General features: G+C 44.8%; 30 non-coding genes across 30 annotated transcripts; all 30 read left to right on the forward strand.

Moving 5' to 3' along the window:
* The first annotated feature begins 1,645 nt into the window (after nt 1-1,645).
* Nucleotides 1,646-1,717, forward strand: TRNAE-CUC. The gene has a single exon. It is a non-coding gene; the product is annotated as a tRNA-Glu (tRNA).
* Nucleotides 1,718-2,468: 751 nt separating this feature from the next.
* TRNAE-CUC lies at nt 2,469-2,540 on the forward strand. Its single transcript has one exon. It is a non-coding gene; the product is annotated as a tRNA-Glu (tRNA).
* Nucleotides 2,541-3,291: 751 nt separating this feature from the next.
* TRNAE-CUC lies at nt 3,292-3,363 on the forward strand. Its single transcript has one exon. It is a non-coding gene; the product is annotated as a tRNA-Glu (tRNA).
* Nucleotides 3,364-4,114: 751 nt separating this feature from the next.
* TRNAE-CUC lies at nt 4,115-4,186 on the forward strand. The gene has a single exon. It is a non-coding gene; the product is annotated as a tRNA-Glu (tRNA).
* Nucleotides 4,187-4,937: 751 nt separating this feature from the next.
* TRNAE-CUC lies at nt 4,938-5,009 on the forward strand. The gene has a single exon. It is a non-coding gene; the product is annotated as a tRNA-Glu (tRNA).
* A 751-nt stretch (nt 5,010-5,760) lies between these two features.
* TRNAE-CUC lies at nt 5,761-5,832 on the forward strand. Its single transcript has one exon. It is a non-coding gene; the product is annotated as a tRNA-Glu (tRNA).
* A 751-nt stretch (nt 5,833-6,583) lies between these two features.
* TRNAE-CUC lies at nt 6,584-6,655 on the forward strand. The gene has a single exon. It is a non-coding gene; the product is annotated as a tRNA-Glu (tRNA).
* A 751-nt stretch (nt 6,656-7,406) lies between these two features.
* TRNAE-CUC lies at nt 7,407-7,478 on the forward strand. The gene has a single exon. It is a non-coding gene; the product is annotated as a tRNA-Glu (tRNA).
* Nucleotides 7,479-8,229: 751 nt separating this feature from the next.
* On the forward strand, nt 8,230-8,301 carry TRNAE-CUC. The gene has a single exon. It is a non-coding gene; the product is annotated as a tRNA-Glu (tRNA).
* Nucleotides 8,302-9,052: 751 nt separating this feature from the next.
* TRNAE-CUC lies at nt 9,053-9,124 on the forward strand. Its single transcript has one exon. It is a non-coding gene; the product is annotated as a tRNA-Glu (tRNA).
* Nucleotides 9,125-9,875: 751 nt separating this feature from the next.
* Nucleotides 9,876-9,947, forward strand: TRNAE-CUC. Its single transcript has one exon. It is a non-coding gene; the product is annotated as a tRNA-Glu (tRNA).
* Nucleotides 9,948-10,698: 751 nt separating this feature from the next.
* On the forward strand, nt 10,699-10,770 carry TRNAE-CUC. The gene has a single exon. It is a non-coding gene; the product is annotated as a tRNA-Glu (tRNA).
* A 751-nt stretch (nt 10,771-11,521) lies between these two features.
* TRNAE-CUC lies at nt 11,522-11,593 on the forward strand. The gene has a single exon. It is a non-coding gene; the product is annotated as a tRNA-Glu (tRNA).
* Nucleotides 11,594-12,344: 751 nt separating this feature from the next.
* TRNAE-CUC lies at nt 12,345-12,416 on the forward strand. Its single transcript has one exon. It is a non-coding gene; the product is annotated as a tRNA-Glu (tRNA).
* Nucleotides 12,417-13,167: 751 nt separating this feature from the next.
* TRNAE-CUC lies at nt 13,168-13,239 on the forward strand. The gene has a single exon. It is a non-coding gene; the product is annotated as a tRNA-Glu (tRNA).
* A 751-nt stretch (nt 13,240-13,990) lies between these two features.
* Nucleotides 13,991-14,062, forward strand: TRNAE-CUC. Its single transcript has one exon. It is a non-coding gene; the product is annotated as a tRNA-Glu (tRNA).
* A 751-nt stretch (nt 14,063-14,813) lies between these two features.
* Nucleotides 14,814-14,885, forward strand: TRNAE-CUC. The gene has a single exon. It is a non-coding gene; the product is annotated as a tRNA-Glu (tRNA).
* A 751-nt stretch (nt 14,886-15,636) lies between these two features.
* On the forward strand, nt 15,637-15,708 carry TRNAE-CUC. The gene has a single exon. It is a non-coding gene; the product is annotated as a tRNA-Glu (tRNA).
* A 751-nt stretch (nt 15,709-16,459) lies between these two features.
* On the forward strand, nt 16,460-16,531 carry TRNAE-CUC. The gene has a single exon. It is a non-coding gene; the product is annotated as a tRNA-Glu (tRNA).
* A 751-nt stretch (nt 16,532-17,282) lies between these two features.
* On the forward strand, nt 17,283-17,354 carry TRNAE-CUC. Its single transcript has one exon. It is a non-coding gene; the product is annotated as a tRNA-Glu (tRNA).
* A 751-nt stretch (nt 17,355-18,105) lies between these two features.
* TRNAE-CUC lies at nt 18,106-18,177 on the forward strand. Its single transcript has one exon. It is a non-coding gene; the product is annotated as a tRNA-Glu (tRNA).
* A 751-nt stretch (nt 18,178-18,928) lies between these two features.
* TRNAE-CUC lies at nt 18,929-19,000 on the forward strand. Its single transcript has one exon. It is a non-coding gene; the product is annotated as a tRNA-Glu (tRNA).
* A 751-nt stretch (nt 19,001-19,751) lies between these two features.
* Nucleotides 19,752-19,823, forward strand: TRNAE-CUC. Its single transcript has one exon. It is a non-coding gene; the product is annotated as a tRNA-Glu (tRNA).
* Nucleotides 19,824-20,574: 751 nt separating this feature from the next.
* TRNAE-CUC lies at nt 20,575-20,646 on the forward strand. The gene has a single exon. It is a non-coding gene; the product is annotated as a tRNA-Glu (tRNA).
* Nucleotides 20,647-21,397: 751 nt separating this feature from the next.
* On the forward strand, nt 21,398-21,469 carry TRNAE-CUC. Its single transcript has one exon. It is a non-coding gene; the product is annotated as a tRNA-Glu (tRNA).
* A 751-nt stretch (nt 21,470-22,220) lies between these two features.
* TRNAE-CUC lies at nt 22,221-22,292 on the forward strand. Its single transcript has one exon. It is a non-coding gene; the product is annotated as a tRNA-Glu (tRNA).
* A 751-nt stretch (nt 22,293-23,043) lies between these two features.
* Nucleotides 23,044-23,115, forward strand: TRNAE-CUC. Its single transcript has one exon. It is a non-coding gene; the product is annotated as a tRNA-Glu (tRNA).
* A 751-nt stretch (nt 23,116-23,866) lies between these two features.
* TRNAE-CUC lies at nt 23,867-23,938 on the forward strand. Its single transcript has one exon. It is a non-coding gene; the product is annotated as a tRNA-Glu (tRNA).
* A 751-nt stretch (nt 23,939-24,689) lies between these two features.
* Nucleotides 24,690-24,761, forward strand: TRNAE-CUC. Its single transcript has one exon. It is a non-coding gene; the product is annotated as a tRNA-Glu (tRNA).
* Nucleotides 24,762-25,512: 751 nt separating this feature from the next.
* Nucleotides 25,513-25,584, forward strand: TRNAE-CUC. The gene has a single exon. It is a non-coding gene; the product is annotated as a tRNA-Glu (tRNA).
* Nucleotides 25,585-26,106: the final 522 nt, after the last annotated feature.

Consider the following 26,106-nt stretch of genomic DNA (forward strand, 5'->3'; position numbering starts at 1 on the left):
TAGGTCTCTTGTTGGAGACCGCCTCCTTGATCTCCGCGACGGAGGTGTCGAGGAACTCTTTCATCCAAGAAAACATCTCTACGACTGTCGGCTCAGGATTAGCTGGCCTAGGGCGGCAGCCTGGACAGCGATGAAATTCGTAGGCATCGGGTAACGGGGTGCCACAACTGGAACAAGCCAGGTGCTTCTGCTTGTGGGCGGCTTTTCCTAAGAAAAGAAGTAAGCATTAACAAAAAAATGGTTCCAACGCCCCCAAAAAGGGCCCAGCCCAGACGTCCATCTTACCCTGAGAAGGTGACGTCATCACTTTAAGAATTCTGAGCAACCTTGAGCCCTCTGATCAGAGTAGGACACTGGATCAGCCAACTGTCAAGGTCAGCTGCACACAGAAACTGAGTGCAACACTGACCCAGCCAGCAACCTGGCCTTATATAGCAGGAAGGGGAGGGCGGGGGGAGGAGGAAGCAACAGCTCCTCCTCCAGCAATGTCCAGGCACCACACTGCGGGACTAACTTATAAAAATAGAAGTTTCTTGCTGGAACTTAACCCCATTCCCTCCTCCCCCTTGCTCTGCAAGCATAATGCAGCAATCTGAGCTGTATTCTATAGCGGCGCCGATCTAAGTTGCGGACCGGAAGTGACAGTGACGCACTTCCGGTTTCGACGTCCGACACACCGGAGCTGAGACGCGATCTCAGGGCCGGCTGCATACTACAGAGGAGGTAGGAGGAGGGCGGAAGGAGCGGAGCGGGGACAGGGGAAAGGGAGCTCCACAGCTCCGCTTTGTGCGCACTTCCCTGTCTACTTACCGGCTACTACAGCCAGGATATCCACCTACTTACGCTCCCAGAAAGGCAGGAGACAGCCGTCCTCTGCCTGAACCTGTAAAAGAAAGTTTATAACATAAGGCAACATAACCTGCAGAAATTTAGCAAATTTCTCCCCAAACTAGTAAGGGAGAGACTCTGAATAGAGTCATGCCTGTCAGACCAACACACAGGACAAAATAAAAAGCAACTAGCCCTGTGTAGGGCGGCCTATATAAGGAGGGGGGAGTTAATTAATTAATTACTTGGGATGCAGAATTTTATTCAGCAAAAATTCCGCCTGTCCTGACCAGCTTCACAGGGGCGAATACCCCACTTGTGCTGCTGGTTAGGACGAAAGGGAATGCTCCATTCTTGGCCTACCCTTTCAACTTCACGTTTTCATAGCTTTTTCTATGGACTTGAATTTGGATCTCACAGGAGAGCACATCTTCTACCCTGGCTGTCTAGTGGCTAGTAACCAACACGCTCACTGCCACGGCCCAGGTTAGGCACCCCATTCAGAGACACCTTGCTTGTAATTTTCTCAGACTCTTAAACTTTTTAGATCTTTAACTGCTCCTCGGCATAAACTTTTTAGATCTTTAACTGCTCCTCGGCATTACGCTGTACATTTCAACAAAGGGATGGACTTGTGGCACATCCGTACCAACCTTACCTTAGTTCCCGCAGCTTGTAGTTGATTCTAAGCCTTGGTGAAGGATTTTGAGGAAAAATGTTATCCTTTTTCCAACCGCTTAGTGGACGATGGCTTTCAGCTGATGGCATTCAGACACTCCATTTGCTTCTCTTCTCAGGTGTTATTTGTGACAACCCTTCCCTGGTGGTCTAGTGGCTAGGATTCGGCGCTCTCACCGCCGCGGCCCGGGTTCGATTCCCGGTCAGGGAAAAGCGCATCTTTATTTGCTTACTCGTTTTGAAGTGCCAACTTTGAAATCTTCACCTGTTGATACTGCTTCACTGACGTCAACATTCACTTTAAGGAACTGTAATGAAACTGCTGTGAGAGTCACATAAAATGGCCTTGTAAATATAAATGCCTATGTAGGTCTTTGCAATTGTTTCTGCCATTTTGCTGGCCTGGAGGGTGTTTTCCCAACTCGAAATCAGCCCAACACTTTCCCTGTTGTATTCCATTCTGCTTGAACAGTGAAGTGCTGAATCAATGTTTGGCAAACTTTTAGGAAGAAAAACACAGAATGCTCCATTCTTGGCCTACCCTTTCAACTTCACTTTTTCATAGCTTTTTCTATGGACTTGAATTTGGATCTCACAGGAGAGCACATCTTCTACCCTGGCTGTCTAGTGGCTAGTAACCAACACGCTCACTGCCATGGCCCAGGTTAGGTACCCCATTCAGAGACACCTTGCTTGTAATTTTCTCAGACTCTTAAACGTTTTAGATCTTTAACTGCTCCTCGGCATTACGCTGTACATTTCAACAAAGGGATGGACTTGTGGCACATCCGTACCAAACTTACCTTAGTTCCCGCAGCTTGTAGTTGATTCTAAGCCTTGGTGAAGGATTTTGAGGAAAAATGTTATCCTTTTTCCAACCGCTTAGTGGACGATGGCTTTCAGCTGATGGCATTCAGACACTCCATTTGCTTCTCTTCTCAGGTGTTATTTGTGACAACCCTTCCCTGGTGGTCTAGTGGCTAGGATTCGGCGCTCTCACCGCCGCGGCCCGGGTTCGATTCCCGGTCAGGGAAAAGCACTTCTTTATTTGCTTACTCGTTTTGAAGTGCCAACTTTGAAATCTTCACCTGTTGATACTGCTTCACTGACGTCAACATTCACTTTAAGGAACTGTAATGAAACTGCTGTGAGAGTCACATAAAATGGCCTTGTAAATATAAATGCCTATGTAGGTCTTTGCAATTGTTTCTGCCATTTTGCTGGCCTGGAGGGTGTTTTCCCAACTCAAAATCAGCCCAACACTTTCCCTGTTGTATTCCATTCTGCTTGAACAGTGAAGTGCTGAATCAATGTTTGGCAAACTTTTAGGAAGAAAAACACAGAATGCTCCATTCTTGGCCTACCCTTTCAACTTCACTTTTTCATAGCTTTTTCTATGGACTTGAATTTGGATCTCACAGGAGAGCACATCTTCTACCCTGGCTGTCTAGTGGCTAGTAACCAACACGCTCACTGCCATGGCCCAGGTTAGGTACCCCATTCAGAGACACCTTGCTTGTAATTTTCTCAGACTCTTAAACGTTTTAGATCTTTAACTGCTCCTCGGCATTACGCTGTACGTTTCAACAAAGGGATGGACTTGTGGCACATCCGTACCAACCTTACCTTAGTTCCCGCAGTTTGTAGTTGATTCTAAGCCTTGGTGAAGGATTTTGAGGAAAAATGTTATCCTTTTTCCAACCGCTTAGTGGACGATGGCTTTCAGCTGATGGCATTCAGACACTCCATTTGCTTCTCTTCTCAGGTGTTATTTGTGACAACCCTTCCCTGGTGGTCTAGTGGCTAGGATTCGGCGCTCTCACCGCCGCGGCCCGGGTTCGATTCCCGGTCAGGGAAAAGCGCATCTTTATTTGCTTACTCGTTTTGAAGTGCCAACTTTGAAATCTTCACCTGTTGATACTGCTTCACTGACGTCAACATTCACTTTAAGGAACTGTAATGAAACTGCTGTGAGAGTCACATAAAATGGCCTTGTAAATATAAATGCCTATGTAGGTCTTTGCAATTGTTTCTGCCATTTTGCTGGCCTGGAGGGTGTTTTCCCAACTCGAAATCAGCCCAACACTTTCCCTGTTGTATTCCATTCTGCTTGAACAGTGAAGTGCTGAATCAATGTTTGGCAAACTTTTAGGAAGAAAAACACAGAATGCTCCATTCTTGGCCTACCCTTTCAACTTCACTTTTTCATAGCTTTTTCTATGGACTTGAATTTGGATCTCACAGGAGAGCACATCTTCTACCCTGGCTGTCTAGTGGCTAGTAACCAACACGCTCACTGCCATGGCCCAGGTTAGGTACCCCATTCAGAGACACCTTGCTTGTAATTTTCTCAGACTCTTAAACGTTTTAGATCTTTAACTGCTCCTCGGCATTACGCTGTACATTTCAACAAAGGGATGGACTTGTGGCACATCCGTACCAACCTTACCTTAGTTCCCGCAGCTTGTAGTTGATTCTAAGCCTTGGTGAAGGATTTTCAGGAAAAATGTTATCCTTTTTCCAACCGCTTAGTGGACGATGGCTTTCAGCTGATGGCATTCAGACACTCCATTTGCTTCTCTTCTCAGGTGTTATTTGTGACAACCCTTCCCTGGTGGTCTAGTGGCTAGGATTCGGCGCTCTCACCGCCACGGCCCGGGTTCGATTCCCGGTCAGGGAAAAGCGCATCTTTATTTGCTTACTCGTTTTGAAGTGCCAACTTTGAAATCTTCACCTGTTGATACTGCTTCACTGACGTCAACATTCACTTTAAGGAACTGTAATGAAACTGCTGTGAGAGTCACATAAAATGGCCTTGTAAATATAAATGCCTATGTAGGTCTTTGCAATTGTTTCTGCCATTTTGCTGGCCTGGAGGGTGTTTTTCCAACTCGAAATCAGCCCAACACTTTCCCTGTTGTATTCCATTCTGCTTGAACAGTGAAGTGCTGAATCAATGTTTGGCAAACTTTTAGGAAGAAAAACACAGAATGCTCCATTCTTGGCCTACCCTTTCAACTTCACTTTTTCATAGCTTTTTCTATGGACTTGAATTTGGATCTCACAGGAGAGCACATCTTCTACCCTGGCTGTCTAGTGGCTAGTAACCAACACGCTCACTGCCATGGCCCAGGTTAGGTACCCCATTCAGAGACACCTTGCTTGTAATTTTCTCAGACTCTTAAACGTTTTAGATCTTTAACTGCTCCTCGGCATTACGCTGTACGTTTCAACAAAGGGATGGACTTGTGGCACATCCGTACCAATCTTACCTTAGTTCCCGCAGCTTGTAGTTGATTCTAAGCCTTGGTGAAGGATTTTGAGGAAAAATGTTATCCTTTTTCCAACCGCTTAGTGGACGATGGCTTTCAGCTGATGGCATTCAGACACTCCATTTGCTTCTCTTCTCAGGTGTTATTTGTGACAACCCTTCCCTGGTGGTCTAGTGGCTAGGATTCGGCGCTCTCACCGCCACGGCCCGGGTTCGATTCCCGGTCAGGGAAAAGCGCATCTTTATTTGCTTACTCGTTTTGAAGTGCCAACTTTGAAATCTTCACCTGTTGATACTGCTTCACTGACGTCAACATTCACTTTAAGGAACTGTAATGAAACTGCTGTGAGAGTCACATAAAATGGCCTTGTAAATATAAATGCCTATGTAGGTCTTTGCAATTGTTTCTGGCATTTTGCTGGCCTGGAGGGTGTTTTTCCAACTCGAAATCAGCCCAACACTTTCCCTGTTGTATTCCATTCTGCTTGAACAGTGAAGTGCTGAATCAATGTTTGGCAAACTTTTAGGAAGAAAAACACAGAATGCTCCATTCTTGGCCTACCCTTTCAACTTCACTTTTTCATAGCTTTTTCTATGGACTTGAATTTGGATCTCACAGGAGAGCACATCTTCTACCCTGGCTGTCTAGTGGCTAGTAACCAACACGCTAACTGCCATGGCCCAGGTTAGGTACCCCATTCAGAGACACCTTGCTTGTAATTTTCTCAGACTCTTAAACGTTTTAGATCTTTAACTGCTCCTCGGCATTACGCTGTACGTTTCAACAAAGGGATGGACTTGTGGCACATCCGTACCAACCTTACCTTAGTTCCCGCAGCTTGTAGTTGATTCTAAGCCTTGGTGAAGGATTTTGAGGAAAAATGTTATCCTTTTTCCAACCGCTTAGTGGACGATGGCTTTCAGCTGATGGCATTCAGACACTCCATTTGCTTCTCTTCTCAGGTGCTATTTGTGACAACCCTTCCCTGGTGGTCTAGTGGCTAGGATTCAGCGCTCTCACCGCCGCGGCCCGGGTTCGATTCCCGGTCAGGGAAAAGCGCATCTTTATTTGCTTACTCGTTTTGAAGTGCCAACTTTGAAATCTTCACCTGTTGATACTGCTTCACTGACGTCAACATTCACTTTAAGGAACTGTAATGAAACTGCTGTGAGAGTCACATAAAATGGCCTTGTAAATATAAATGCCTATGTAGGTCTTTGCAATTGTTTCTGCCATTTTGCTGGCCTGGAGGGTGTTTTCCCAACTCGAAATCAGCCCAACACTTTCCCTGTTGTATTCCATTCTGCTTGAACAGTGAAGTGCTGAATCAATGTTTGGCAAACTTTTAGGAAGAAAAACACAGAATGCTCCATTCTTGGCCTACCCTTTCAACTTCACTTTTTCATAGCTTTTTCTATGGACTTGAATTTGGATCTCACAGGAGAGCACATCTTCTACCCTGGCTGTCTAGTGGCTAGTAACCAACACGCTCACTGCCATGGCCCAGGTTAGGTACCCCATTCAGAGACACCTTGCTTGTAATTTTCTCAGACTCTTAAACGTTTTAGATCTTTAACTGCTCCTCGGCATTACGCTGTACGTTTCAACAAAGGGATGGACTTGTGGCACATCCGTACCAACCTTACCTTAGTTCCCGCAGCTTGTAGTTGATTCTAAGCCTTGGTGAAGGATTTTGAGGAAAAATGTTATCCTTTTTCCAACCGCTTAGTGGACGATGGCTTTCAGCTGATGGCATTCAGACACTCCATTTGCTTCTCTTCTCAGGTGTTATTTGTGACAACCCTTCCCTGGTGGTCTAGTGGCTAGGATTCGGCGCTCTCACCGCCGCGGCCCGGGTTCGATTCCCGGTCAGGGAAAAGCACATCTTTATTTGCTTACTCGTTTTGAAGTGCCAACTTTGAAATCTTCACCTGTTGATACTGCTTCACTGACGTCAACATTCACTTTAAGGAACTGTAATGAAACTGCTGTGAGAGTCACATAAAATGGCCTTGTAAATATAAATGCCTATGTAGGTCTTTGCAATTGTTTCTGCCATTTTGCTGGCCTGGAGGGTGTTTTCCCAACTCGAAATCAGCCCAACACTTTCCCTGTTGTATTCCATTCTGCTTGAACAGTGAAGTGCTGAATCAATGTTTGGCAAACTTTTAGGAAGAAAAACACAGAATGCTCCATTCTTGGCCTACCCTTTCAACTTCACTTTTTCATAGCTTTTTCTATGGACTTGAATTTGGATCTCACAGGAGAGCACATCTTCTACCCTGGCTGTCTAGTGGCTAGTAACCAACACGCTCACTGCCATGGCCCAGGTTAGGTACCCCATTCAGAGACACCTTGCTTGTAATTTTCTCAGACTCTTAAACGTTTTAGATCTTTAACTGCTCCTCGGCATTACGCTGTACATTTCAACAAAGGGATGGACTTGTGGCACATCCGTACCAACCTTACCTTAGTTCCCGCAGCTTGTAGTTGATTCTAAGCCTTGGTGAAGGATTTTGAGGAAAAATGTTATCCTTTTTCCAACCGCTTAGTGGACGATGGCTTTCAGCTGATGGCATTCAGACACTCCATTTGCTTCTCTTCTCAGGTGTTATTTGTGACAACCCTTCCCTGGTGGTCTAGTGGCTAGGATTCGGCGCTCTCACCGCCGCGGCCCGGGTTCGATTCCCGGTCAGGGAAAAGCGCATCTTTATTTGCTTACTCGTTTTGAAGTGCCAACTTTGAAATCTTCACCTGTTGATACTGCTTCACTGACGTCAACATTCACTTTAAGGAACTGTAATGAAACTGCTGTGAGAGTCACATAAAATGGCCTTGTAAATATAAATGCCTATGTAGGTCTTTGCAATTGTTTCTGCCATTTTGCTGGCCTGGAGGGTGTTTTCCCAACTCGAAATCAGCCCAACACTTTCCCTGTTGTATTCCATTCTGCTTGAACAGTGAAGTGCTGAATCAATGTTTGGCAAACTTTTAGGAAGAAAAACACAGAATGCTCCATTCTTGGCCTACCCTTTCAACTTCACTTTTTCATAGCTTTTTCTATGGACTTGAATTTGGATCTCACAGGAGAGCACATCTTCTACCCTGGCTGTCTAGTGGCTAGTAACCAACACGCTCACTGCCATGGCCCAGGTTAGGTACCCCATTCAGAGACACCTTGCTTGTAATTTTCTCAGACTCTTAAACGTTTTAGATCTTTAACTGCTCCTCGGCATTACGCTGTACGTTTCAACAAAGGGATGGACTTGTGGCACATCCGTACCAATCTTACCTTAGTTCCCGCAGCTTGTAGTTGATTCTAAGCCTTGGTGAAGGATTTTGAGGAAAAATGTTATCCTTTTTCCAACCGCTTAGTGGACGATGGCTTTCAGCTGATGGCATTCAGACACTCCATTTGCTTCTCTTCTCAGGTGTTATTTGTGACAACCCTTCCCTGGTGGTCTAGTGGCTAGGATTCGGCGCTCTCACCGCCGCGGCCCGGGTTCGATTCCCGGTCAGGGAAAAGCGCATCTTTATTTGCTTACTCGTTTTGAAGTGCCAACTTTGAAATCTTCACCTGTTGATACTGCTTCACTGACGTCAACATTCACTTTAAGGAACTGTAATGAAACTGCTGTGAGAGTCACATAAAATGGCCTTGTAAATATAAATGCCTATGTAGGTCTTTGCAATTGTTTCTGCCATTTTGCTGGCCTGGAGGGTGTTTTCCCAACTCGAAATCAGCCCAACACTTTCCCTGTTGTATTCCATTCTGCTTGAACAGTGAAGTGCTGAATCAATGTTTGGCAAACTTTTAGGAAGAAAAACACAGAATGCTCCATTCTTGGCCTACCCTTTCAACTTCACTTTTTCATAGCTTTTTCTATGGACTTGAATTTGGATCTCACAGGAGAGCACATCTTCTACCCTGGCTGTCTAGTGGCTAGTAACCAACACGCTCACTGCCATGGCCCAGGTTAGGTACCCCATTCAGAGACACCTTGCTTGTAATTTTCTCAGACTCTTAAACGTTTTAGATCTTTAACTGCTCCTCGGCATTACGCTGTACATTTCAACAAAGGGATGGACTTGTGGCACATCCGTACCAACCTTACCTTAGTTCCCGCAGCTTGTAGTTGATTCTAAGCCTTGGTGAAGGATTTTGAGGAAAAATGTTATCCTTTTTCCAACCGCTTAGTGGACGATGGCTTTCAGCTGATGGCATTCAGACACTCCATTTGCTTCTCTTCTCAGGTGTTATTTGTGACAACCCTTCCCTGGTGGTCTAGTGGCTAGGATTCGGCGCTCTCACCGCCGCGGCCCGGGTTCGATTCCCGGTCAGGGAAAAGCGCATCTTTATTTGCTTACTCGTTTTGAAGTGCCAACTTTGAAATCTTCACCTGTTGATACTGCTTCACTGACGTCAACATTCACTTTAAGGAACTGTAATGAAACTGCTGTGAGAGTCACATAAAATGGCCTTGTAAATATAAATGCCTATGTAGGTCTTTGCAATTGTTTCTGCCATTTTGCTGGCCTGGAGGGTGTTTTTCCAACTCGAAATCAGCCCAACACTTTCCCTGTTGTATTCCATTCTGCTTGAACAGTGAAGTGCTGAATCAATGTTTGGCAAACTTTTAGGAAGAAAAACACAGAATGCTCCATTCTTGGCCTACCCTTTTAACTTCACTTTTTCATAGCTTTTTCTATGGACTTGAATTTGGATCTCACAGGAGAGCACATCTTCTACCCTGGCTGTCTAGTGGCTAGTAACCAACACGCTCACTGCCATGGCCCAGGTTAGGTACCCCATTCAGAGACACCTTGCTTGTAATTTTCTCAGACTCTTAAACGTTTTAGATCTTTAACTGCTCCTCGGCATTACGCTGTACATTTCAACAAAGGGATGGACTTGTGGCACATCCGTACCAACCTTACCTTAGTTCCCGCAGCTTGTAGTTGATTCTAAGCCTTGGTGAAGGATTTTGAGGAAAAATGTTATCCTTTTTCCAACCGCTTAGTGGACGATGGCTTTCAGCTGATGGCATTCAGACACTCCATTTGCTTCTCTTCTCAGGTGTTATTTGTGACAACCCTTCCCTGGTGGTCTAGTGGCTAGGATTCGGCGCTCTCACCGCCGCGGCCCGGGTTCGATTCCCGGTCAGGGAAAAGCGCATCTTTATTTGCTTACTCGTTTTGAAGTGCCAACTTTGAAATCTTCACCTGTTGATACTGCTTCACTGACGTCAACATTCACTTTAAGGAACTGTAATGAAACTGCTGTGAGAGTCACATAAAATGGCCTTGTAAATATAAATGCCTATGTAGGTCTTTGCAATTGTTTCTGCCATTTTGCTGGCCTGGAGGGTGTTTTCCCAACTCGAAATCAGCCCAACACTTTCCCTGTTGTATTCCATTCTGCTTGAACAGTGAAGTGCTGAATCAATGTTTGGCAAACTTTTAGGAAGAAAAACACAGAATGCTCCATTCTTGGCCTACCCTTTCAACTTCACTTTTTCATAGCTTTTTCTATGGACTTGAATTTGGATCTCACAGGAGAGCACATCTTCTACCCTGGCTGTCTAGTGGCTAGTAACCAACACGCTCACTGCCATGGCCCAGGTTAGGTACCCCATTCAGAGACACCTTGCTTGTAATTTTCTCAGACTCTTAAACGTTTTAGATCTTTAACTGCTCCTCGGCATTACGCTGTACATTTCAACAAAGGGATGGACTTGTGGCACATCCGTACCAACCTTACCTTAGTTCCCGCAGCTTGTAGTTGATTCTAAGCCTTGGTGAAGGATTTTGAGGAAAAATGTTATCCTTTTTCCAACCGCTTAGTGGACGATGGCTTTCAGCTGATGGCATTCAGACACTCCATTTGCTTCTCTTCTCAGGTGTTATTTGTGACAACCCTTCCCTGGTGGTCTAGTGGCTAGGATTCGGCGCTCTCACCGCCGCGGCCCGGGTTCGATTCCCGGTCAGGGAAAAGCACATCTTTATTTGCTTACTCGTTTTGAAGTGCCAACTTTGAAATCTTCACCTGTTGATACTGCTTCACTGACGTCAACATTCACTTTAAGGAACTGTAATGAAACTGCTGTGAGAGTCACATAAAATGGCCTTGTAAATATAAATGCCTATGTAGGTCTTTGCAATTGTTTCTGCCATTTTGCTGGCCTGGAGGGTGTTTTCCCAACTCGAAATCAGCCCAACACTTTCCCTGTTGTATTCCATTCTGCTTGAACAGTGAAGTGCTGAATCAATGTTTGGCAAACTTTTAGGAAGAAAAACACAGAATGCTCCATTCTTGGCCTACCCTTTCAACTTCACTTTTTCATAGCTTTTTCTATGGACTTGAATTTGGATCTCACAGGAGAGCACATCTTCTACCCTGGCTGTCTAGTGGCTAGTAACCAACACGCTCACTGCCATGGCCCAGGTTAGGTACCCAATTCAGAGACACCTTGCTTGTAATTTTCTCAGACTCTTAAACGTTTTAGATCTTTAACTGCTCCTCGGCATTACGCTGTACATTTCAACAAAGGGATGGACTTGTGGCACATCCGTACCAACCTTACCTTAGTTCCCGCAGCTTGTAGTTGATTCTAAGCCTTGGTGAAGGATTTTGAGGAAAAATGTTATCCTTTTTCCAACCGCTTAGTGGACGATGGCTTTCAGCTGATGGCATTCAGACACTCCATTTGCTTCTCTTCTCAGGTGTTATTTGTGACAACCCTTCCCTGGTGGTCTAGTGGCTAGGATTCGGCGCTCTCACCGCCGCGGCCCGGGTTCGATTCCCGGTCAGGGAAAAGCGCATCTTTATTTGCTTACTCGTTTTGAAGTGCCAACTTTGAAATCTTCACCTGTTGATACTGCTTCACTGACGTCAACATTCACTTTAAGGAACTGTAATGAAACTGCTGTGAGAGTCACATAAAATGGCCTTGTAAATATAAATGCCTATGTAGGTCTTTGCAATTGTTTCTGCCATTTTGCTGGCCTGGAGGGTGTTTTCCCAACTCGAAATCAGCCCAACACTTTCCCTGTTGTATTCCATTCTGCTTGAACAGTGAAGTGCTGAATCAATGTTTGGCAAACTTTTAGGAAGAAAAACACAGAATGCTCCATTCTTGGCCTACCCTTTCAACTTCACTTTTTCATAGCTTTTTCTATGGACTTGAATTTGGATCTCACAGGAGAGCACATCTTCTACCCTGGCTGTCTAGTGGCTAGTAACCAACACGCTCACTGCCATGGCCCAGGTTAGGTACCCCATTCAGAGACACCTTGCTTGTAATTTTCTCAGACTCTTAAACGTTTTAGATCTTTAACTGCTCCTCGGCATTACGCTGTACATTTCAACAAAGGGATGGACTTGTGGCACATCCGTACCAACCTTACCTTAGTTCCCGCAGCTTGTAGTTGATTCTAAGCCTTGGTGAAGGATTTTGAGGAAAAATGTTATCCTTTTTCCAACCGCTTAGTGGACGATGGCTTTCAGCTGATGGCATTCAGACACTCCATTTGCTTCTCTTCTCAGGTGTTATTTGTGACAACCCTTCCCTGGTGGTCTAGTGGCTAGGATTCGGCGCTCTCACCGCCGCGGCCCGGGTTCGATTCCCGGTCAGGGAAAAGCACATCTTTATTTGCTTACTCGTTTTGAAGTGCCAACTTTGAAATCTTCACCTGTTGATACTGCTTAACTGACGTCAACATTTACTTTAAGGAACTGTAATGAAACTGCTGTGAGAGTCACATAAAATGGCCTTGTAAATATAAATGCCTATGTAGGTCTTTGCAATTGTTTCTGCCATTTTGCTGGCCTGGAGGGTGTTTTCCCAACTCGAAATCAGCATAACACTTTCCCTGTTGTATTCCATTCTGCTTGAACAGTGAAGTGCTGAATCAATGTTTGGCAAACTTTTAGGAAGAAAAACACAGAATGCTCCATTCTTGGCCTACCCTTTCAACTTCACTTTTTCATAGCTTTTTCTATGGACTTGAATTTGGATCTCACAGGAGAGCACATCTTCTACCCTGGCTGTCTAGTGGCTAGTAACCAACACGCTAACTGCCATGGCCCAGGTTAGGTACCCCATTCAGAGACACCTTGCTTGTAATTTTCTCAGACTCTTAAACGTTTTAGATCTTTAACTGCTCCTCGGCATTACGCTGTACATTTCAACAAAGGGATGGACTTGTGGCACATCCGTACCAACCTTACCTTAGTTCCCGCAGCTTGTAGTTGATTCTAAGCCTTGGTGAAGGATTTTCAGGAAAAATGTTATCCTTTTTCCAACCGCTTAGTGGACGATGGCTTTCAGCTGATGGCATTCAGACACTCCATTTGCTTCTCTTCTCAGGTGTTATTTGTGACAACCCTTCCCTGGTGGTCTAGTGGCTAGGATTCGGCGCTCTCACCGCCGCGGCCCGGGTTCGATTCCCGGTCAGGGAAAAGCGCATCTTTATTTGCTTACTCGTTTTGAAGTGCCAACTTTGAAATCTTCACCTGTTGATACTGCTTCACTGACGTCAACATTCACTTTAAGGAACTGTAATGAAACTGCTGTGAGAGTCACATAAAATGGCCTTGTAAATATAAATGCCTATGTAGGTCTTTGCAATTGTTTCTGCCATTTTGCTGGCCTGGAGGGTGTTTTCCCAACTCGAAATCAGCCCAACACTTTCCCTGTTGTATTCCATTCTGCTTGAACAGTGAAGTGCTGAATCAATGTTTGGCAAACTTTTAGGAAGAAAAACACAGAATGCTCCATTCTTGGCCTACCCTTTCAACTTCACTTTTTCATAGCTTTTTCTATGGACTTGAATTTGGATCTCACAGGAGAGCACATCTTCTACCCTGGCTGTCTAGTGGCTAGTAACCAACACGCTCACTGCCATGGCCCAGGTTAGGTACCCCATTCAGAGACACCTTGCTTGTAATTTTCTCAGACTCTTAAACGTTTTAGATCTTTAACTGCTCCTCGGCATTACGCTGTACGTTTCAACAAAGGGATGGACTTGTGGCACATCCGTACCAATCTTACCTTAGTTCCCGCAGCTTGTAGTTGATTCTAAGCCTTGGTGAAGGATTTTGAGGAAAAATGTTATCCTTTTTCCAACCGCTTAGTGGACGATGGCTTTCAGCTGATGGCATTCAGACACTCCATTTGCTTCTCTTCTCAGGTGTTATTTGTGACAACCCTTCCCTGGTGGTCTAGTGGCTAGGATTCGGCGCTCTCACCGCCGCGGCCCGGGTTCGATTCCCGGTCAGGGAAAAGCACATCTTTATTTGCTTACTCGTTTTGAAGTGCCAACTTTGAAATCTTCACCTGTTGATACTGCTTCACTGACGTCAACATTCACTTTAAGGAACTGTAATGAAACTGCTGTGAGAGTCACATAAAATGGCCTTGTAAATATAAATGCCTATGTAGGTCTTTGCAATTGTTTCTGCCATTTTGCTGGCCTGGAGGGTGTTTTCCCAACTCGAAATCAGCCCAACACTTTCCCTGTTGTATTCCATTCTGCTTGAACAGTGAAGTGCTGAATCAATGTTTGGCAAACTTTTAGGAAGAAAAACACAGAATGCTCCATTCTTGGCCTACCCTTTCAACTTCACTTTTTCATAGCTTTTTCTATGGACTTGAATTTGGATCTCACAGGAGAGCACATCTTCTACCCTGGCTGTCTAGTGGCTAGTAACCAACACGCTCACTGCCATGGCCCAGGTTAGGTACCCCATTCAGAGACACCTTGCTTGTAATTTTCTCAGACTCTTAAACGTTTTAGATCTTTAACTGCTCCTCGGCATTACGCTGTACATTTCAACAAAGGGATGGACTTGTGGCACATCCGTACCAACCTTACCTTAGTTCCCGCAGCTTGTAGTTGATTCTAAGCCTTGGTGAAGGATTTTGAGGAAAAATGTTGTCCTTTTTCCAACCGCTTAGTGGACGATGGCTTTCAGCTGATGGCATTCAGACACTCCATTTGCTTCTCTTCTCAGGTGTTATTTGTGACAACCCTTCCCTGGTGGTCTAGTGGCTAGGATTCGGCGCTCTCACCGCCACGGCCCGGGTTCGATTCCCGGTCAGGGAAAAGCGCATCTTTATTTGCTTACTCGTTTTGAAGTGCCAACTTTGAAATCTTCACCTGTTGATACTGCTTCACTGACGTCAACATTCACTTTAAGGAACTGTAATGAAACTGCTGTGAGAGTCACATAAAATGGCCTTGTAAATATAAATGCCTATGTAGGTCTTTGCAATTGTTTCTGCCATTTTGCTGGCCTGGAGGGTGTTTTCCCAACTCGAAATCAGCCCAAAACTTTCCCTGTTGTATTCCATTCTGCTTGAACAGTGAAGTGCTGAATCAATGTTTGGCAAACTTTTAGGAAGAAAAACACAGAATGCTCCATTCTTGGCCTACCCTTTCAACTTCACTTTTTCATAGCTTTTTCTATGGACTTGAATTTGGATCTCACAGGAGAGCACATCTTCTACCCTGGCTGTCTAGTGGCTAGTAACCAACACGCTCACTGCCATGGCCCAGGTTAGGTACCCCATTCAGAGACACCTTGCTTGTAATTTTCTCAGACTCTTAAACGTTTTAGATCTTTAACTGCTCCTCGGCATTACGCTGTACATTTCAACAAAGGGATGGACTTGTGGCACATCCGTACCAACCTTACCTTAGTTCCCGCAGCTTGTAGTTGATTCTAAGCCTTGGTGAAGGATTTTGAGGAAAAATGTTATCCTTTTTCCAACCGCTTAGTGGACGATGGCTTTCAGCTGATGGCATTCAGACACTCCATTTGCTTCTCTTCTCAGGTGTTATTTGTGACAACCCTTCCCTGGTGGTCTAGTGGCTAGGATTCGGCGCTCTCACCGCCGCGGCCCGGGTTCGATTCCCGGTCAGGGAAAAGCGCATCTTTATTTGCTTACTCGTTTTGAAGTGCCAACTTTGAAATCTTCACCTGTTGATACTGCTTAACTGACGTCAACATTCACTTTAAGGAACTGTAATGAAACTGCTGTGAGAGTCACATAAAATGGCCTTGTAAATATAAATGCCTATGTAGGTCTTTGCAATTGTTTCTGCCATTTTGCTGGCCTGGAGGGTGTTTTCCCAACTCGAAATCAGCCCAACACTTTCCCTGTTGTATTCCATTCTGCTTGAACAGTGAAGTGCTGAATCAATGTTTGGCAAACTTTTAGGAAGAAAAACACAGAATGCTCCATTCTTGGCCTACCCTTTCAACTTCACTTTTTCATAGCTTTTTCTATGGACTTGAATTTGGATCTCACAGGAGAGCACATCTTCTACCCTGGCTGTCTAGTGGCTAGTAACCAACACGCTCACTGCCATGGCCCAGGTTAGGTACCCCATTCAGAGACACCTTGCTTGTAATTTTCTCAGACTCTTAAACGTTTTAGATCTTTAACTGCTCCTCGGCATTACGCTGTACATTTCAACAAAGGGATGGACTTGTGGCACATCCGTACCAACCTTACCTTAGTTCCCGCAGCTTGTAGTTGATTCTAAGCCTTGGTGAAGGATTTTGAGGAAAAATGTTATCCTTTTTCCAACCGCTTAGTGGACGATGGCTTTCAGCTGATGGCATTCAGACACTCCATTTGCTTCTCTTCTCAGGTGTTATTTGTGACAACCCTTCCCTGGTGGTCTAGTGGCTAGGATTCGGCGCTCTCACCGCCGCGGCCCGGGTTCGATTCCCGGTCAGGGAAAAGCGCATCTTTATTTGCTTACTCGTTTTGAAGTGCCAACTTTGAAATCTTCACCTGTTGATACTGCTTCACTGACGTCAACATTCACTTTAAGGAACTGTAATGAAACTGCTGTGAGAGTCACATAAAATGGCCTTGTAAATATAAATGCCTATGTAGGTCTTTGCAATTGTTTCTGCCATTTTGCTGGCCTGGAGGGTGTTTTCCCAACTCGAAATCAGCCCAACACTTTCCCTGTTGTATTCCATTCTGCTTGAACAGTGAAGTGCTGAATCAATGTTTGGCAAACTTTTAGGAAGAAAAACACAGAATGCTCCATTCTTGGCCTACCCTTTCAACTTCACTTTTTCATAGCTTTTTCTATGGACTTGAATTTGGATCTCACAGGAGAGCACATCTTCTACCCTGGCTGTCTAGTGGCTAGTAACCAACACGCTCACTGCCATGGCCCAGGTTAGGTACCCCATTCAGAGACACCTTGCTTGTAATTTTCTCAGACTCTTAAACGTTTTAGATCTTTAACTGCTCCTCGGCATTACGCTGTACATTTCAACAAAGGGATGGACTTGTGGCACATCCGTACCAACCTTACCTTAGTTCCCGCAGCTTGTAGTTGATTCTAAGCCTTGGTGAAGGATTTTGAGGAAAAATGTTATCCTTTTTCCAACCGCTTAGTGGACGATGGCTTTCAGCTGATGGCATTCAGACACTCCATTTGCTTCTCTTCTCAGGTGTTATTTGTGACAACCCTTCCCTGGTGGTCTAGTGGCTAGGATTCGGCGCTCTCACCGCCGCGGCCCGGGTTCGATTCCCGGTCAGGGAAAAGCGCATCTTTATTTGCTTACTCGTTTTGAAGTGCCAACTTTGAAATCTTCACCTGTTGATACTGCTTCACTGACGTCAACATTCACTTTAAGGAACTGTAATGAAACTGCTGTGAGAGTCACATAAAATGGCCTTGTAAATATAAATGCCTATGTAGGTCTTTGCAATTGTTTCTGCCATTTTGCTGGCCTGGAGGGTGTTTTCCCAACTCGAAATCAGCCCAACACTTTCCCTGTTGTATTCCATTCTGCTTGAACAGTGAAGTGCTGAATCAATGTTTGGCAAACTTTTAGGAAGAAAAACACAGAATGCTCCATTCTTGGCCTACCCTTTCAACTTCACTTTTTCATAGCTTTTTCTATGGACTTGAATTTGGATCTCACAGGAGAGCACATCTTCTACCCTGGCTGTCTAGTGGCTAGTAACCAACACGCTCACTGCCATGGCCCAGGTTAGGTACCCCATTCAGAGACACCTTGCTTGTAATTTTCTCAGACTCTTAAACGTTTTAGATCTTTAACTGCTCCTCGGCATTACGCTGTACGTTTCAACAAAGGGATGGACTTGTGGCACATCCGTACCAACCTTACCTTAGTTCCCGCAGCTTGTAGTTGATTCTAAGCCTTGGTGAAGGATTTTGAGGAAAAATGTTATCCTTTTTCCAACCGCTTAGTGGACGATGGCTTTCAGCTGATGGCATTCAGACACTCCATTTGCTTCTCTTCTCAGGTGTTATTTGTGACAACCCTTCCCTGGTGGTCTAGTGGCTAGGATTCGGCGCTCTCACCGCCGCGGCCCGGGTTCGATTCCCGGTCAGGGAAAAGCGCATCTTTATTTGCTTACTCGTTTTGAAGTGCCAACTTTGAAATCTTCACCTGTTGATACTGCTTCACTGACGTCAACATTCACTTTAAGGAACTGTAATGAAACTGCTGTGAGAGTCACATAAAATGGCCTTGTAAATATAAATGCCTATGTAGGTCTTTGCAATTGTTTCTGCCATTTTGCTGGCCTGGAGGGTGTTTTCCCAACTCGAAATCAGCCCAACACTTTCCCTGTTGTATTCCATTCTGCTTGAACAGTGAAGTGCTGAATCAATGTTTGGCAAACTTTTAGGAAGAAAAACACAGAATGCTCCATTCTTGGCCTACCCTTTCAACTTCACTTTTTCATAGCTTTTTCTATGGACTTGAATTTGGATCTCACAGGAGAGCACATCTTCTACCCTGGCTGTCTAGTGGCTAGTAACCAACACGCTCACTGCCATGGCCCAGGTTAGGTACCCCATTCAGAGACACCTTGCTTGTAATTTTCTCAGACTCTTAAACGTTTTAGATCTTTAACTGCTCCTCGGCATTACGCTGTACATTTCAACAAAGGGATGGACTTGTGGCACATCCGTACCAACCTTACCTTAGTTCCCGCAGCTTGTAGTTGATTCTAAGCCTTGGTGAAGGATTTTGAGGAAAAATGTTATCCTTTTTCCAACCGCTTAGTGGACGATGGCTTTCAGCTGATGGCATTCAGACACTCCATTTGCTTCTCTTCTCAGGTGTTATTTGTGACAACCCTTCCCTGGTGGTCTAGTGGCTAGGATTCGGCGCTCTCACCGCCGCGGCCCGGGTTCGATTCCCGGTCAGGGAAAAGCGCATCTTTATTTGCTTACTCGTTTTGAAGTGCCAACTTTGAAATCTTCACCTGTTGATACTGCTTCACTGACGTCAACATTCACTTTAAGGAACTGTAATGAAACTGCTGTGAGAGTCACATAAAATGGCCTTGTAAATATAAATGCCTATGTAGGTCTTTGCAATTGTTTCTGCAATTTTGCTGGCCTGGAGGGTGTTTTTCCAACTCAAAATCAGCCCAACACTTTCCCTGTTGTATTCCATTCTGCTTGAACAGTGAAGTGCTGAATCAATGTTTGGCAAACTTTTAGGAAGAAAAACACAGAATGCTCCATTCTTGGCCTACCCTTTCAACTTCACTTTTTCATAGCTTTTTCTATGGACTTGAATTTGGATCTCACAGGAGAGCACATCTTCTACCCTGGCTGTCTAGTGGCTAGTAACCAACACGCTCACTGCCATGGCCCAGGTTAGGTACCCCATTCAGAGACACCTTGCTTGTAATTTTCTCAGACTCTTAAACGTTTTAGATCTTTAACTGCTCCTCGGCATTACGCTGTACATTTCAACAAAGGGATGGACTTGTGGCACATCCGTACCAACCTTACCTTAGTTCCCGCAGCTTGTAGTTGATTCTAAGCCTTGGTGAAGGATTTTGAGGAAAAATGTTATCCTTTTTCCAACCGCTTAGTGGACGATGGCTTTCAGCTGATGGCATTCAGACACTCCATTTGCTTCTCTTCTCAGGTGTTATTTGTGACAACCCTTCCCTGGTGGTCTAGTGGCTAGGATTCGGCGCTCTCACCGCCGCGGCCCGGGTTCGATTCCCGGTCAGGGAAAAGCGCATCTTTATTTGCTTACTCGTTTTGAAGTGCCAACTTTGAAATCTTCACCTGTTGATACTGCTTCACTGACGTCAACATTCACTTTAAGGAACTGTAATGAAACTGCTGTGAGAGTCACATAAAATGGCCTTGTAAATATAAATGCCTATGTAGGTCTTTGCAATTGTTTCTGCCATTTTGCTGGCCTGGAGGGTGTTTTTCCAACTCGAAATCAGCCCAACACTTTCCCTGTTGTATTCCATTCTGCTTGAACAGTGAAGTGCTGAATCAATGTTTGGCAAACTTTTAGGAAGAAAAACACAGAATGCTCCATTCTTGGCCTACCCTTTCAACTTCACTTTTTCATAGCTTTTTCTATGGACTTGAATTTGGATCTCACAGGAGAGCACATCTTCTACCCTGGCTGTCTAGTGGCTAGTAACCAACACGCTCACTGCCATGGCCCAGGTTAGGTACCCAATTCAGAGACACCTTGCTTGTAATTTTCTCAGACTCTTAAACGTTTTAGATCTTTAACTGCTCCTCGGCATTACGCTGTACATTTCAACAAAGGGATGGACTTGTGGCACATCCGTACCAACCTTACCTTAGTTCCCGCAGCTTGTAGTTGATTCTAAGCCTTGGTGAAGGATTTTGAGGAAAAATGTTATCCTTTTTCCAACCGCTTAGTGGACGATGGCTTTCAGCTGATGGCATTCAGACACTCCATTTGCTTCTCTTCTCAGGTGTTATTTGTGACAACCCTTCCCTGGTGGTCTAGTGGCTAGGATTCGGCGCTCTCACCGCCACGGCCCGGGTTCGATTCCCGGTCAGGGAAAAGCGCATCTTTATTTGCTTACTCGTTTTGAAGTGCCAACTTTGAAATCTTCACCTGTTGATACTGCTTCACTGACGTCAACATTCACTTTAAGGAACTGTAATGAAACTGCTGTGAGAGTCACATAAAATGGCCTTGTAAATATAAATGCCTATGTAGGTCTTTGCAATTGTTTCTGCCATTTTGCTGGCCTGGAGGGTGTTTTCCCAACTCGAAATCAGCCCAACACTTTCCCTGTTGTATTCCATTCTGCTTGAACAGTGAAGTGCTGAATCAATGTTTGGCAAACTTTTAGGAAGAAAAACACAGAATGCTCCATTCTTGGCCTACCCTTTCAACTTCACTTTTTCATAGCTTTTTCTATGGACTTGAATTTGGATCTCACAGGAGAGCACATCTTCTACCCTGGCTGTCTAGTGGCTAGTAACCAACACGCTCACTGCCATGGCCCAGGTTAGGTACCCCATTCAGAGACACCTTGCTTGTAATTTTCTCAGACTCTTAAACGTTTTAGATCTTTAACTGCTCCTCGGCATTACGCTGTACGTTTCAACAAAGGGATGGACTTGTGGCACATCCGTACCAACCTTACCTTAGTTCCCGCAGCTTGTAGTTGATTCTAAGCCTTGGTGAAGGATTTTGAGGAAAAATGTTATCCTTTTTCCAACCGCTTAGTGGACGATGGCTTTCAGCTGATGGCATTCAGACACTCCATTTGCTTCTCTTCTCAGGTGTTATTTGTGACAACCCTTCCCTGGTGGTCTAGTGGCTAGGATTCGGCGCTCTCACCGCCGCGGCCCGGGTTCGATTCCCGGTCAGGGAAAAGCGCATCTTTATTTGCTTACTCGTTTTGAAGTGCCAACTTTGAAATCTTCACCTGTTGATACTGCTTCACTGACGTCAACATTCACTTTAAGGAACTGTAATGAAACTGCTGTGAGAGTCACATAAAATGGCCTTGTAAATATAAATGCCTATGTAGGTCTTTGCAATTGTTTCTGCCATTTTGCTGGCCTGGAGGGTGTTTTCCCAACTCGAAATCAGCCCAACACTTTCCCTGTTGTATTCCATTCTGCTTGAACAGTGAAGTGCTGAATCAATGTTTGGCAAACTTTTAGGAAGAAAAACACAGAATGCTCCATTCTTGGCCTACCCTTTCAACTTCACTTTTTCATAGCTTTTTCTATGGACTTGAATTTGGATCTCACAGGAGAGCACATCTTCTACCCTGGCTGTCTAGTGGCTAGTAACCAACACGCTCACTGCCATGGCCCAGGTTAGGTACCCCATTCAGAGACACCTTGCTTGTAATTTTCTCAGACTCTTAAACGTTTTAGATCTTTAACTGCTCCTCGGCATTACGCTGTACATTTCAACAAAGGGATGGACTTGTGGCACATCCGTACCAACCTTACCTTAGTTCCCGCAGCTTGTAGTTGATTCTAAGCCTTGGTGAAGGATTTTGAGGAAAAATGTTATCCTTTTTCCAACCGCTTAGTGGACGATGGCTTTCAGCTGATGGCATTCAGACACTCCATTTGCTTCTCTTCTCAGGTGTTATTTGTGACAACCCTTCCCTGGTGGTCTAGTGGCTAGGATTCGGCGCTCTCACCGCCGCGGCCCGGGTTCGATTCCCGGTCAGGGAAAAGCGCATCTTTATTTGCTTACTCGTTTTGAAGTGCCAACTTTGAAATCTTCACCTGTTGATACTGCTTCACTGACGTCAACATTCACTTTAAGGAACTGTAATGAAACTGCTGTGAGAGTCACATAAAATGGCCTTGTAAATATAAATGCCTATGTAGGTCTTTGCAATTGTTTCTGCCATTTTGCTGGCCTGGAGGGTGTTTTCCCAACTCGAAATCAGCCCAACACTTTCCCTGTTGTATTCCATTCTGCTTGAACAGTGAAGTGCTGAATCAATGTTTGGCAAACTTTTAGGAAGAAAAACACAGAATGCTCCATTCTTGGCCTACCCTTTTAACTTCACTTTTTCATAGCTTTTTCTATGGACTTGAATTTGGATCTCACAGGAGAGCACATCTTCTACCCTGGCTGTCTAGTGGCTAGTAACCAACACGCTCACTGCCATGGCCCAGGTTAGGTACCCCATTCAGAGACACCTTGCTTGTAATTTTCTCAGACTCTTAAACGTTTTAGATCTTTAACTGCTCCTCGGCATTACGCTGTACATTTCAACAAAGGGATGGACTTGTGGCACATCCGTACCAACCTTACCTTAGTTCCCGCAGCTTGTAGTTGATTCTAAGCCTTGGTGAAGGATTTTGAGGAAAAATGTTATCCTTTTTCCAACCGCTTAGTGGACGATGGCTTTCAGCTGATGGCATTCAGACACTCCATTTGCTTCTCTTCTCAGGTGTTATTTGTGACAACCCTTCCCTGGTGGTCTAGTGGCTAGGATTCGGCGCTCTCACCGCCGCGGCCCGGGTTCGATTCCCGGTCAGGGAAAAGCGCATCTTTATTTGCTTACTCGTTTTGAAGTGCCAACTTTGAAATCTTCACCTGTTGATACTGCTTCACTGACGTCAACATTCACTTTAAGGAACTGTAATGAAACTGCTGTGAGAGTCACATAAAATGGCCTTGTAAATATAAATGCCTATGTAGGTCTTTGCAATTGTTTCTGCCATTTTGCTGGCCTGGAGGGTGTTTTCCCAACTCGAAATCAGCCCAACACTTTCCCTGTTGTATTCCATTCTGCTTGAACAGTGAAGTGCTGAATCAATGTTTGGCAAACTTTTAGGAAGAAAAACACAGAATGCTCCATTCTTGGCCTACCCTTTCAACTTCACTTTTTCATAGCTTTTTCTATGGACTTGAATTTGGATCTCACAGGAGAGCACATCTTCTACCCTGGCTGTCTAGTGGCTAGTAACCAACACGCTCACTGCCATGGCCCAGGTTAGGTACCCCATTCAGAGACACCTTGCTTGTAATTTTCTCAGACTCTTAAACGTTTTAGATCTTTAACTGCTCCTCGGCATTACGCTGTACATTTCAACAAAGGGATGGACTTGTGGCACATCCGTACCAACCTTACCTTAGTTCCCGCAGCTTGTAGTTGATTCTAAGCCTTGGTGAAGGATTTTGAGGAAAAATGTTATCCTTTTTCCAACCGCTTAGTGGACGATGGCTTTCAGCTGATGGCATTCAGACACTCCATTTGCTTCTCTTCTCAGGTGTTATTTGTGACAACCCTTCCCTGGTGGTCTAGTGGCTAGGATTCGGCGCTCTCACCGCCGCGGCCCGGGTTCGATTCCCGGTCAGGGAAAAGCGCATCTTTATTTGCTTACTCGTTTTGAAGTGCCAACTTTGAAATCTTCACCTGTTGATACTGCTTCACTGACGTCAACATTCACTTTAAGGAACTGTAATGAAACTGCTGTGAGAGTCACATAAAATGGCCTTGTAAATATAAATGCCTATGTAGGTCTTTGCAATTGTTTCTGCCATTTTGCTGGCCTGGAGGGTGTTTTTCCAACTCAAAATCAGCCCAACACTTTCCCTGTTGTATTCCATTCTGCTTGAACAGTGAAGTGCTGAATCAATGTTTGGCAAACTTTTAGGAAGAAAAACACAGAATGCTCCATTCTTGGCCTACCCTTTCAACTTCACTTTTTCATAGCTTTTTCTATGGACTTGAATTTGGATCTCACAGGAGAGCACATCTTCTACCCTGGCTGTCTAGTGGCTAGTAACCAACACGCTCACTGCCATGGCCCAGGTTAGGTACCCCATTCAGAGACACCTTGCTTGTAATTTTCTCAGACTCTTAAACGTTTTAGATCTTTAACTGCTCCTCGGCATTACGCTGTACATTTCAACAAAGGGATGGACTTGTGGCACATCCGTACCAACCTTACCTTAGTTCCCGCAGCTTGTAGTTGATTCTAAGCCTTGGTGAAGGATTTTGAGGAAAAATGTTATCCTTTTTCCAACCGCTTAGTGGACGATGGCTTTCAGCTGATGGCATTCAGACACTCCATTTGCTTCTCTTCTCAGGTGTTATTTGTGACAACCCTTCCCTGGTGGTCTAGTGGCTAGGATTCGGCGCTCTCACCGCCGCGGCCCGGGTTCGATTCCCGGTCAGGGAAAAGCGCATCTTTATTTGCTTACTCGTTTTGAAGTGCCAACTTTGAAATCTTCACCTGTTGATACTGCTTCACTGACGTCAACATTCACTTTAAGGAACTGTAATGAAACTGCTGTGAGAGTCACATAAAATGGCCTTGTAAATATAAATGCCTATGTAGGTCTTTGCAATTGTTTCTGCCATTTTGCTGGCCTGGAGGGTGTTTTTCCAACTCAAAATCAGCCCAACACTTTCCCTGTTGTATTCCATTCTGCTTGAACAGTGAAGTGCTGAATCAATGTTTGGCAAACTTTTAGGAAGAAAAACACAGAATGCTCCATTCTTGGCCTACCCTTTCAACTTCACTTTTTCATAGCTTTTTCTATGGACTTGAATTTGGATCTCACAGGAGAGCACATCTTCTACCCTGGCTGTCTAGTGGCTAGTAACCAACACGCTCACTGCCATGGCCCAGGTTAGGTACCCCATTCAGAGACACCTTGCTTGTAATTTTCTCAGACTCTTAAACGTTTTAGATCTTTAACTGCTCCTCGGCATTACGCTGTACATTTCAACAAAGGGATGGACTTGTGGCACATCCGTACCAACCTTACCTTAGTTCCCGCAGCTTGTAGTTGATTCTAAGCCTTGGTGAAGGATTTTGAGGAAAAATGTTATCCTTTTTCCAACCGCTTAGTGGACGATGGCTTTCAGCTGATGGCATTCAGACACTCCATTTGCTTCTCTTCTCAGGTGTTATTTGTGACAACCCTTCCCTGGTGGTCTAGTGGCTAGGATTCGGCGCTCTCACCGCCGCGGCCCGGGTTCGATTCCCGGTCAGGGAAAAGCGCATCTTTATTTGCTTACTCGTTTTGAAGTGCCAACTTTGAAATCTTCACCTGTTGATACTGCTTCACTGACGTCAACATTCACTTTAAGGAACTGTAATGAAACTGCTGTGAGAGTCACATAAAATGGCCTTGTAAATATAAATGCCTATGTAGGTCTTTGCAATTGTTTCTGCCATTTTGCTGGCCTGGAGGGTGTTTTTCCAACTCGAAATCAGCCCAACACTTTCCCTGTTGTATTCCATTCTGCTTGAACAGTGAAGTGCTGAATCAATGTTTGGCAAACTTTTAGGAAGAAAAACACAGAATGCTCCATTCTTGGCCTACCCTTTCAACTTCACTTTTTCATAGCTTTTTCTATGGACTTGAATTTGGATCTCACAGGAGAGCACATCTTCTACCCTGGCTGTCTAGTGGCTAGTAACCAACACGCTCACTGCCATGGCCCAGGTTAGGTACCCCATTCAGAGACACCTTGCTTGTAATTTTCTCAGACTCTTAAACGTTTTAGATCTTTAA

The sequence above is a fragment of the Bufo bufo genome, chromosome 8, assembly GCF_905171765.1.
Source record: "Bufo bufo chromosome 8, aBufBuf1.1, whole genome shotgun sequence".
Lineage (NCBI taxonomy): Eukaryota > Metazoa > Chordata > Amphibia > Anura > Bufonidae > Bufo > Bufo bufo.